At 43.8% G+C, this 12,275-nt stretch overlaps 1 protein-coding gene across 8 annotated transcripts in view; it reads left to right on the top strand.

Moving 5' to 3' along the window:
* Positions 860-12,275, top strand: part of FAM169A (family with sequence similarity 169 member A) — a 75,440-nt gene continuing 64,024 nt past the window's right edge. For 2 of the 8 annotated variants that reach the window (XM_013994901.2, XM_005661485.3), the window contains exon 1: positions 860-1,492. The gene's annotated coding sequence lies outside the window, so the exon portion shown is untranslated. Of the gene's footprint in view, positions 1,493-1,581; positions 1,667-1,783; positions 1,987-2,332; positions 3,891-9,148; positions 9,576-11,148; positions 11,313-12,275 lie in introns of those variants that run through there. The other 6 variants (XM_003123704.4, XM_013994899.2, XM_021084449.1 and 3 more) reach the window with 6 other exon arrangements.

The following is a 12,275-nucleotide window of genomic DNA, read 5'->3' as shown; positions in this document are numbered from 1 at the left end:
CATTCAAAAGTTATCTAACTTCATTCATTCATTCAACATTTGCCGTAGGGAGTTCCTGCTGTGTGCAGCTAGCTGGGGTCTCTGCAGAGGTGTGGTGGGATCCCCAGCCCTGCGCAGGGGGGTTAAAAGATCCTGAGTTGCCACAGCTGGGCCATAGGTAGAAGCTGTGGCTGAGATTCAGCCTCTGGCCTGGGAACTTCCAAGTGCCCTGGGTGTGGTGATAAAATTAAAAAAAAAAAAAAAAAGATTTGCTATGGATAGAAACTATTCGAAATTCCAATTCATTGTTAAATCCCACTAAAAATGGTATTTGATGTAGAACATTTAAGATTTTGGCTAATTAAATATTACAAATTAGGAGATCCCATCATGGCTCAACGGAAACGAATCTGACTAGCATCCAGGAAGACGCAGGTCCAATCCCTCGTCTGGTTCAGTGGGTTAAGGGTCTAACGGTGCCAAGAGCTGAGGTGTAGGTCGCAGGCAAGGCTTGGAACTTGGCATGGCTTGGATCTTGGTGTGGCTGTGGCATAGGCCAGTGGCTACAGCTCCTGATTTTACCTCTAGCCTAGGAAACTCCATATGCCCTGGGTGTGGCCCTAAAAAGACAAAAAAAAAAAAAAAAAAAAAAATTTACAAATTAAACATAACAGATGTGACGTTGCTTCTTATGAGGCAGAAAAGTCTATTTGATGAAAAAAAAAAGAGTAAAATTTCTATCAAAAAGTATTTTTTGAAGTATTTATTGAATTCCTTGATCATTACTAAATTCATGAAAGTTTGGTACTATGCTAAATATTTCTGAGAAATTAAACAATTTCAATTGTACTGGTTAAACTGGGAAAAAAAATGCCAGGGTTCTTGGATGATGCGTTTATTTTCCAAAGTTTATGGATAACAGTAAGTTAAAATTACTCATACAATTCTGTTCCTCAATACATATATTAAACATTTAAACCGTGGCGTGCATTACTTTAAAGCAATCTACCCTGCTTTAAATACTTGGGTTTTCTTCCTTGGGAGTGTAATTAGCAAAAGGGCCCTGGGCGCTGAGGCAGAGGAAATGAGTTTGTAGGATTGGGGGAGGAAAGGAGGGTGGAGTCAGGGATAGTTTGCCAGTTCTACATTCTGAAAGGGCAAAGAAAATTTGGTGGTTCCTTATTATCTCAAGATGGAAGTCTGGGCTCTTGGGCTTGTCCAGATTGTGAAGCGGGCCCTCGACCTCCTTTTCCCTTGCATCCTCCTGGGCGGCAGTGGGTTTAGGAGGGAGGTGGCAGGCGGGGGCCCCCGGTCTTTGCCCCTGCCTCCCTGAACCCGGCCGGACTGGCCTCGCCCACCCTGGGAAAATTCCCGGAGGTCCCGCCCCTCGCTTGAGGAGAACTCCGAGACGCGTGCAAACGGGATTCTGCGAATGTTGACATTAAAGGAATACGCAAATTCAGCGTCGTGGTCCCCGCAGCTTACTCGCACCTATTTTTATACCTAAGCCAAGGTCACTCTTTAATACTGGGCCATTGCCTGAGCTGGGGCGACGCGCTCTGCCGAGCGGGGGCGACCCGGGCGGGCAGAGGGGGCGCGGGTGGCGGGGCGGGGGCCGCGTGGCGTCCCCTGGCCGGCCGAACCCATACCTGCCTGGCGCCCGCTTGACTAGCGGCCCGGGAGGGAGGTAGGGCGGCGTCCTCGGGGCCGAGCGCGGCGCGAGCGAGAGGGCGGGGGGATTCGCGGTGGGCGCGGGCGCCGAGCGGGCTGCAAAGGCTGGAGGCGCTGCGGCGCGAGTGCGTCACGCCGGCGGAGGGCACGGTGGGCTGCGGCCGACCCGCCGACGAGGAGCCGGGCGTCTCAGGCGAGGGGCAGGCGGCCGTATCCGCCCCGGCAGCCGCGAGCGGCGCGGCCCGGGCCCGGCCGGTGGTCACCAGCGAGCAGCCGCCGGCTCCATTCATTCCCTCGGCTCCGCCTCCTTGCCTGGGCTCCGGCTGCGCGTCCGAGGTGAGTGCGCGGTCCGTCCCGGGCGGGGGCCGCGGGCCGCGGCCGAGGCTGCCTGGTCTGGCCTCGCGCCCCGCCGGCCCCGGCCCCGCACCCCGGCGCTCAGCAACGCGGGCCACCAACTGCGGGCAGCCCCGAGGACTCGGCCGCGGCGCAGGCCCACGCCGGCCGCCCGGGCCCGGGGCGCGCGTCCAGCTGCGGGCGGCGGGCCCGCTTCCCCCGAGGGGCGTGCGGCGCTCCCCCAGGTGCGCCGGCCTCGGCGCCAGCGCCACCATTTTGTGTGAGGGAATGCCTCCTTCTTCGTCCGCCGGCCTCGGCCCGCTCCCCAGCCGCTGCCGCCGAGCCCACTCCCCTCCTTCCTCTCCCACCTGGAGCCCGTCCGCCCAGGTCGGTCGCTAGGCGTGGGGGAAGCGGACCTGGTGGCAGGTGGAGCGGAAGCGGTTAGGCTTGGGTTCTGCCACGCAGGTGGCCTCCAAAGATGCTCTGACTGCCATCCATACCTTTAAACACTTTTGGAGTAGGTGTTGTATAGATTCCTTTCTCGAATGCAGGTCATTGCAATTTCGTTCTAATTCTTCGCTGCACCTTATACAATTTTTCGAGGCCTAAATCCTAGGAAGTCGTTGGGTGAAGCTTTGGATTGTTTATGGTTCAGGAAAGTGGATTACATTTACTCCCATTATTTCCCTTTGGGAGTATCTCACTGACTTTTCAGCTTTTGGATCTTGGTAAGGGTGCTTACCTGTAGGAGATTCTAAAATAACTACGACCCCTTCCCTCTTTGGGATATACTTTCAAAACCTCAGAATGCTCTCGTGAGGATTTTTGAGGGGGGAAGGACAGGTTGGTAAGACTACCCCAAAGGACAAATTGTAATTGTGATTCAGAGCTGTTATACATTTTATCATTTTCAAGCTTCCTGAGCATTGGGTAATTCTTGTTTTATCTCATCACCTCGCCAATACACTTAAGTACCTAGTAGATTATACTCTTTCTGGCCATTTGTATTTTATCACTGCATCACAGACAGGGATTAAAGTCCGGAATGGTGGCTGTTGCATAATACACACATTTGAGCCCTGGAGGGAATTCACCAAAATGGATCCGGGTTTGATGTGCCTGGTAGTATCTTCTGCTGGCATTTATGTATGCCTGTACAAAAGATGTGCAGGTTATCTTTGCAAACTATATTTTGCTTTTCTCCTACAAGAGGAATGATTTTAGGTGACTAATGGACCAGATGAAGTTTTTGGTCTATCGACAACTCAAGTTTTTGGTTCACAAAATTCTTTGCTTGTTTTTTGAGGGGTTTGGGGATGCGGGGGGCGAGCCCCGGGAATGTGGTGATGAGAGGAACTTGGGAAAAGTCCATCTGTGATAAGACTTGCAGTATTATAAACAAAGATAAAGTATCAGTCTTTCATGGGAAGCTTGTAGCATCAGGATGGACTCCTCTCTTTGAATTTATGATGAGGATTGTTTCAGGGAACTTATATGAGTAGCAACATTGGCCTGCCCGCTTGAGTGATTATAACCTAAGATGCTTGACCTGTGGATTTTAGGTTCTAACAAGTTCCAAATTAGCCTCACCTTTGACATAGTATTGGAATCTACAATATACTTCAAACAAAAGGCTTACTTTGATTTGGAGAAAACAGAATATTTTATAATTAGATCGACTTGAGAGTCATCCTCTTTATTAAATGTACTCTAAACTTTTTTCTAAGTTGCAGACTCTTTGACTTATCCTCTCTGCAAACAAGTGGTTCCGTATCATGTACCACCCCTAGCAGAAATGTCCTGCTGCTTCTTAATGACATGGTCTGTGGGGAGAATTAATGGAGGTGAAAAGGACCTTGGACATTGAGAGATGAGATGAGAGAGGATTCTTGTTTTAGAGAGCTTAAGTAAGTAAGTAAAGGTTGCCTGCTCAGGGTTGCATGTGCCCTGACTGGACCTATCATAGAGATTGTTCCTGCCAGCGAGTTCAGCGTGGAGTCAAATATCTTTATATTGACTCTGTTCATACCCATGTTAGAGGAGTTCACTGAATTGGTACTGTTGCATTTAATCTGAGTTTGGAAGCGATCTTGGTCTGCTTTTTATCTTTAACATTGCTTGAGACTTTGAGCATTATTATAGAGAAATTGAACGGACGAGAGCCAAGGCGGGATCGAGCGTTGCACAACAGTCAGCAACTGATCAATTGAAAAGGGGGGGAAAAAAACTAACTCTTTTCTCCTTAGCTACTACCTTATTAACTCCTTTAAGCCTTTTGTGTGTATTAGGTTCAGTCATCTGCCTTAGAATGCACAAAGATTGACTTGGTAGGGGTAATTAGACTAAAAGTATCGGGCATCCAGGCAGATGTTTGAAAAGTAAAAGGATTCTGTAGAGAGGATTGTTAATTGGGTAGGAAGGTAAACAAAACCTTCATGTTTCTTCCATATCTAAGACTCTATGATTCTAAATTGAAAAAAAAAAAAAAACCTGCTTGATTATCCTTACAGTGATTTTTCTCTTAGCACACCATTAGGCTTCTGATCTTTAGTGTATTTAACCCTGAAGTTAAAGTTCTAAATTTGGTATGCTTCATTGGTAGTAGAGGTACTTCATAGTTCTTTGCAATAACAACAGTAAAATTACTTAGGGTTGTATTTTTTCCTTTCAAGGTTGTATTTATTAAGGAAAAGGTGTGATGATTTTAAAAAAATCAGGGAAAAGCTAGGCAGTTACTAAAGGCATGATAAAATAATTGTTACACTCAATGAGTTTTAGAGCTGGTATATGAAACTCTAAGGTTTATCTGCTCTGTAGAGGAATCTGCTCATCTAGTCCAACCTTTGGGTCAAAAAGTTTGTGACCTAACTTTTTTTTTTTAAGAATATGGTATTGTTTCAGTGACTAACTGCTCCAATGAGATGTTGGTTTCAGTTTACACCAAAGATGCATTTTATTCACTCAGTAAACACTGAGTGTCTATTTTATGTTACTGGGTACAAAAAGAAATAGATCTTCACCCTCATGGTGTTTATAGTTTAGTGAAGTATTGTGGATTAAAATGTTAAAAAATTCCTGGAGTTTCCTGGGTGGCTCAGTTGGTTAAGGATCCGGCATTGTCACTGCTGTGGCCCAGGTTTGATCCCTTCCAAATGCTGTGGGCAAGGGCCAAAAAAAAAAAAAAAAAAAGAGAAAAATCCTTAAAATCTAAATGCACAGAGACTTTTGCAAATACATATTGAGAACAAATCAACTTAGTAAATTGTATTTTTTTAGAAAGTGCCAGGTTAGAGTTCTCTTGTGGCACAGGTTATGGCTCAGGTGTTGCTGCTGCAGTGAGTTCCCTGACCTGGGAACTCACACATGCCTGGCATGGCCAAAAAACTCCACAAAAACAAACAAATGAACAAAAAAGTGCCAGATTGCATGTGGGGCCAGGAGGAGGGGGTGAGGGGATGCACATCAGTGGATTGTGCAGAGAGGGTTCATTTGCTGAAAGAAACTGAGGAGGGAAAGAAACTAAGAAATAGAATGGAGAGAGTGTTGTCCAAGGAGGGAGAGAAGCTTTTCAATGGCAGAAAGTAGTCAATTGGGTCTGGTCCATCCTAAGGATAAGAGTGGTGAGAATGAATATAATCCCTTGAATTTGGGAGTTGAGAGGAGTAATATCAGTGGAGAGAGAAGGGGAGGAGCCATTTAGGAGTGAATAGCTGTGGAGAAAAAGTCATTGAGCTTGACTTTTTGTAGTACAGTGATTGATAAAATAATAAACTGTACTTAAAGAATTTTATAGTCTAAAATCTTTACACACATGTTCCAGTGCTTATATTAATGTAGGGGAAATGCATGGTTTTTTGCAAAATTGAAAGGAATTCAGGTCGACCCCTTTATAGCTTTTGGGGATCCCAGACTATCTTCTAATTTTAGATCTGGTCTTATTTTCTATTAATTATTTATGAACACGAGTGGAAAATAGAGCTATTTTTAGCACAAAGTAGTCACATTGGAAGTCTTGATATTTAGCTTTGAAAATATCTAAAAGTACTTGAGGGAGTTCGCGTTGTGGCTCAGCGGTAACTTGAGCCTGACTAGTATCCATGAGGATGCTAGTTGGATCCCCTGCCTTGCTCAGTAGGTTAAGGAACTGGTGTTCCCACCAGCTGTGGTGTAGGTCACAGGTGCGGCTTGGATTAGGCATTTCTGTGGCTGCTATAACTCTGATTTGACCCCTAGCCTGGGAACTTCCATTTGCCACGGGTGTAGACCTAAAAAGAAAAAAAAGTACTTGAAACTAATTTCAAGGCTGAGGAGGTTTTTGATCCTTTTTTCTAAAGTATGGAAAAGAAAGTGGTTCTGAGTAAATTCTGTTAGGAGAATACTAACTTCTACTCTCTGAGTAGCATCTCAGAATGGCAACAACAACAAAAAAGATGTAATTTTATTTTATAGAATGATTTTACAGTTTTATATACAAACAACCACTCAACTGAAGTCTGTGGACTCTTGGCTCTTCTTTCTAGAACTGGCTTAGATGGAGATGGTTCTTTTGCTTTATTTACAGTGGGGCAGAGAGATGTTACTCCAACCAGAGTTGGAAAGTGTTAACTGTCAATAACAGTGCTCTTAGAGCAGCTGATTGGTTGGTTTGTGTTTTCATGTGGTGTGATGCATTTGTGGGTAGAACTTTTTTTTTTTTTTTTTTTTTTTTGTGGACCCACCTGCCGCATATGGAGGTTCTCAGGCTAGGGGTCGAATCAGAGCTACAGCTGCCAGCCTATACCACAGCCACAGCAGCACAGGATCCGAGCTGTGTCTGTGACCTACGCCACAGCTCATGGCAACACTGGATCCTTAACCCACTGAGCGAGGCCAGGGATCCAACCCGCAACCTATGGTCCCTAGTCGGATTCGTTTCCGCTTCATTTCCTGTGGGTAGAACTAATTGTTGGTTTCCAACATGCCATTGTCTTTACTCTTTAGAGATGTGTAGAATAAATTTTCATCTGCATATTGGCTCTTCACATACTTCAAGGGTAATTTTCTTGCTTCCCTTCCAAGACTTTCCCAAGACCTGCTCCCACCGATTTCTCCCAGTTCCTATTTCTCATCTGTTGTACCGTGTGGTTTCCAGATCCTTTGCCATCCTGGTCGTTTTCCACTGGAGACATTCCAGTTTTTCAGTGTGATTTTTCTTAAAATGTGATCATCCGAATGGAATAAAAAACTGTGGGTGCTGTCTGGCTCACAAAGTGGGCAGGGATCCTCTTCCATCTCTGCACCTGGACAGTCGGAACCCTAATAATGAAGCCCTCTTCTGGGGTCATCTTGATTTAACTTGAAAAACTGGCTCATAGTTCATATTAAGTCTAGTACTATCGGAATTTTTTTTTTTTTCTTTTGTCTTTTTACTGCTGGACCTGCGGTATATGGAGGTTCCCAGACTAGGGGTCTAATTGGAGCTGTTGCCCCTGGCCTATGCCAAAGCCACAGCAACGCCAGATTGGAGCCACGTCTGTGACCTACACCACAGCTCACGGCAACGTCAGATCCTTAAACCCTAGCAAGGCCAGGATTCGAACTGGCAACCTCATGGTTCCTAGTCAGATTCGTTAACCACTGCGCCATGACAGGAACTCCTAGTACTATCTGAATCTCATGGTCTTAGTTGTCTCTTTCCTTAAGCAGTGGGTAATCAAAAAAAAAAAAAAAAAAGGTAATGCATCTTAGCAAATTTCATTTTTTTTTAGCTCTACTTTGTAGTAATTTGTTAAAGAAATATATGGTAAGCATTTTACGTTGTCAGCTTTTACATTTCCCTTTTATTTTTTAACTTTAGAACAGTTCCCTTTACATTTATCATATAGCACACATTTAAAAATTCTGAAGCTGGATCAGAATGATTAGAATAAGCATCTGAAGTCTGAATAAAGGGTATTGTGATATTTAAAAAATCGAATGCCTAAGGAGTGACTGAACAATATGCTTGATACATTTTTTGATAATTGTGTACTCAGATACATTATGGGTTATGTGGGCCCTTTGTTCTGACCTGGGAGTCTGGCCACCATGCTAAATGCCTCTGGAGACAGATTTTGCTTAGCTTTATTTATTTATTTTAGGGCCCAACCCGCAGCACGTGGAGGTTCCCAGGCTAGGGGTCAAATCAGAGTTGTAGCTGTTGGCTTACACAGCTGCAGCAATGAGGGATCTGAGCTGTGTCTGGGACCTACACCAGGGCTCATGGCAACGGCCAATCCTTAACTCACTGAGCAAGGCTAGGGGTTGAACCTGTGTCCTCCTGGATGCCAATCAGATTTGTTTCTGCTGAGCCATGATGGGAACTCTCAGATTGCTTAGCTTTAGAGAGGGGCTGATTCTGCCACTTAATAGCTGTGTGAACTTGGGCTAGCAGTATACCTAACCTTTCCACACCTGAGGCCGCTCATTTGGAGAATGGATGTACAAATACCTGCGTCATGGGTCATTTTGAGGGATAAATGAGGTAATATGTGTAGAGTGCTGAGCATAATGCCCCAGGCAGGGTAAGCAGCAGTAAGTGATAATTCTGTTATCATCGAAAAACATGCTGAGTTACCAAAAAAGATTATAAATGGATTTGATGACACCACCCCTTTGTAAATTAAGACTTTTTTCCCTGTTTTCTTTCCCTAAGTAATCAAGCATGGACACATGAACCTGGTAGGATAGATGAAGAAAAGTAAATTGCACTTCTGTGATAAGTATGGTAAAAGAATTCCGACCTATGATGTTTTATCCTCAGTTTATTTTCTCATAAAAAGTATTTATGAGAAGCTCATGAGTTTGTCAGCTTGTCTCCCTTTATTTCTACCTATTAATCCATCCTACACACAGCTGCTGGGTAGGTTGTCGAAAAGCATAGCCTTGGATGTTTCTTTCCTGCTCGGGATCTTTAAATTGCCTCCTGCTCTGTACCAAATAACATCCAAACTCTTTAGTCTGGTATTGGTCTATCATTATTTTTGTTTGTTTGTTTTTTTAGGGCTGTACCCACAGCATATGGAGGTTCCCTGGCTAGGGGTGGAATCGGAGCTGTAGCCACAGCCATAGCAATGCCAAATCCGAGCCACGTCTGTAACCTACACTGCAGCTCAGGACAATGCCAGATGCTTAACCCACTGAGCGAGACCAGGGATCGAACTTGTGTCCTCATGAACGCTAGTCAGATTCATTTCTGCTGAGACACGATGGGAACTCTGGCCTATGATGTTTTATCCTCAGTTAATTTTCTTAGTGTACCTACCACTACTTTTTTTTATGTACTTAACTCTTGGTAAATCCAGCTACTTGCCATTCTCAGCATGCTTTCCCATCTTCTTAGAGGGCCTCCCCTTTTATCTCCTCGTGTTGAAAACTGTCTATTGCTCTTCCTCTAGCAGCAGAACGTCACGCGTGTTTCCTCTGTGGTAGCTCTTTCTCCTGGCACCAGTGTGTGGTTTATTTATACAAACCTTTGTTCAGTCATTCACTTACTTAGTTTATAGGTACCGAAGCCAGATAGGAAGGCAGTTACTCCTCTCTCTTTTTTCCCCTGGGCTTGCTGCCAGTGAAAGGTAAGAAAACAGTTTCACTTGATCTGGGTGAGCATACCCACCTGAGTTTGCATGAAGGCTGTGGCTCAGAGGGCAGAGTTTGAGAAGCCTGAACGAGAATGAGGAATGTCAGCTTGTGGTTCTGAAGCTGCAGTTTTTCTAAGTTGAGGTGATCCTCTGCAGATAATGGCGACCCTTGGTTACACTTCTTTGTTATGTAGTGAAAATAAATAGGGAATGCAGTGAGATAGTGGTTGTGGTGGTGGCGGTGGTGATAGTGATTCAGCAGAATATTTTGTAAATTGTATGCCAAATTAAGCCTGAGTTTCATTTTTTGGTCTTGTTTTGAGCTAGAGATGTATTTCGTTTAATAATATCCATCTTGGTGGTTCTAAATGAGACATATTTCTCTGATGTTTTATGTCAAAGATACCCACAATCCCGTGGAAACGAATCCGACTAGGAACCGAGAGGTTGCAGGTTCAGTCCCTGACCTCGCTCAGTGGGTTAAGGATCTGGTATTGCCATGAGCTGCCGTGTAGGTTGCAGTTGCGGCTTGGATCTGGCATTGCTGTGGCTGTGGTGTAGGCCGGCAGCTGTAGCTCCGATTGGACCTCTAGCCTGGAAACCTCGATAGGCTGCGGGTGAGGCCCTAAAAAGCAAAAAAAAAAAAAAAAAAAAAATCCACAACAATATGCATATTTTTAGACTCCTATTTTTCTTTTTTCTTTTTTTTTTTCTTTGACTTTTTAGAAAAGGCAAAAAGACAAAAAGTACCATTTTAATATATGTTCAAAGTATTAGTTTTTACCCTTGGAATTTATTCCCTCCTCAGATCCTTTTTCTATATCTGTTCAAGTAATTTGCCTACAGTCACACAGCTGGTAATCCTGGCAGTTTGTCTCAAGATCTTGTTCCCTTAACTAGTCTTTTCCATACCCTACCTTTGAGGTGAAAAAAATTCTATGCCGTATGACGGGTTCATTTTTGTAAGTCCTAAAACACACCAAATGTTTTACCTTAGTAAAACATTAGTACCTTAATGTCTAAATGATTTCTTAGATCTAGAACCATTTTTCTGGAGATGAAAAAGGCATTAAACCCTTAGAAAGCCAACCGGTAAGATGTCTCTAATACGTGTAAGCAGTCTTATACCATCTTAGGGTTCTAAGATGCTCTGCTTTCAGACATAGTGTAGTGACTCAAAGAAGAGAATGCAGAGCCGGAGGGTCTCAGTTCAAATCCTAGCTTTGCTGCTTACTGTAGTGTGCCTTGAACACGTTATTCTGCCACTTTGTGTTTGAGTTTCCTCATCTGACGAATTAGACAATTAAATTACCCGCTTCATGGGTTTGGGACTTAAACTGTCCAGGGCTACGAGTGAAACGTTTCGCATAGAACCAGTTTCACATAGAACCAGGCACGTAGTCCACTGTTGGCCCAGTGGTTGTTACTTCAAAAGATGATTTTCTTTTTTTCTGAAAATAAAAAGAGGTAACAGGTATGAGCCCTGTTTAATTTCCTACCTACTCTGTTACCTGTAAACGTCTAGGCAGTCTCACCTATCAGTAATCAACTCTTTCTCCTTTCTCAGAGGGCAGAAAAGGATTTGTGAGCAGGTTGAGCCTACCTGAGATGTGCAGTCTGCTCGAATGGTTTCGTTTTTGTCATGCTCAGAATCTCTGCTTCAAGAGTGGAGAAGGATGACTGTAGGAGGTTCTGGTCTTGTGTAGAACAGGAGGGAGAGGGGAATAAAAGGTGAGTAAGGAGAGAAATGGGTTTGGGCTGATGTGGTGCTGGGGCTATGTTAGTTAGGAAGGGACATGATGTTAGAAAAGAGACAAGGGGAGAATTAAGAGAAGAATCATAATAAGGACCAGAAACAGGCTTTTTGTGTAAAAGGTTGAGAGCATTGCAGATTACGTTGCCTGGATACCTAACCTATTTTCGGTGTTGGGGAAACAATCAGGAGAGGTAGGATCATGCCTTGGATTGGCTGAGATCATTATTTTTCCTTTGAGAACTCTTTGAGCTCTAAAATATCCACAATTTTGGGGGGAATCTCCTTTTCCAGAAGCCCCTCAAATAATAGCAGTGATCTACCAGGATCTTGAAATCATTTAGGAATTTTCCCCCTTTTTAAGAAGGTGATTGAAATCCAGCAGTTAACCTTAAACAGGGGTAAAAAGCACTATAGGAATTTGATTTTTTAACTCTTGCTCATATTTTTCTTTTTTTGTTAAGGGCATTCATTCCTTCAAATACGTAGTTTTTCAGGAAAAGGGATGAAATTATTAAAAGATGGGTGTAAAATATAGCTGGTGGGCATCTTAAGAGTACTTATGTAAGAGGTGTGAGTTAAATTTTTAGACAGGTTAGCCAGGATTAATGACCATGCCATTTGCTCAATTTATAAATTAATTTGGACACTTTTTTACACTTCATTGTCTATTCTGTGTAAATTTTTTGATGAGTTAGTTCGCTTAAGGTGGCATTAAGCTTTCTCATTCATGTTGAATCTGGTTAGGCCTTTCGGTTTATCGCATGGACAGTAGCACAAAGACCTTGACAAAATTTGATCTGACAGCTTTACCGTTACATAACATAGAACAGAAGCTTAAAAACAACAACAAAAGGAGGAGTGATTTTTCCACAGCAACCTGTATTTCTCTCTAGAACCTTAGCATCTTTCTCTTGCCTCTCTAAACTAGTGGAACCAGC

This window comes from Sus scrofa, chromosome 2 (genome assembly GCF_000003025.6).
Source record: "Sus scrofa isolate TJ Tabasco breed Duroc chromosome 2, Sscrofa11.1, whole genome shotgun sequence".
NCBI classification, from domain to species: Eukaryota; Metazoa; Chordata; class Mammalia; order Artiodactyla; family Suidae; genus Sus; species Sus scrofa.
Note: the sequence above shows the minus strand (reverse complement) of the source record. Positions and strands in the feature narration are given on the sequence as shown.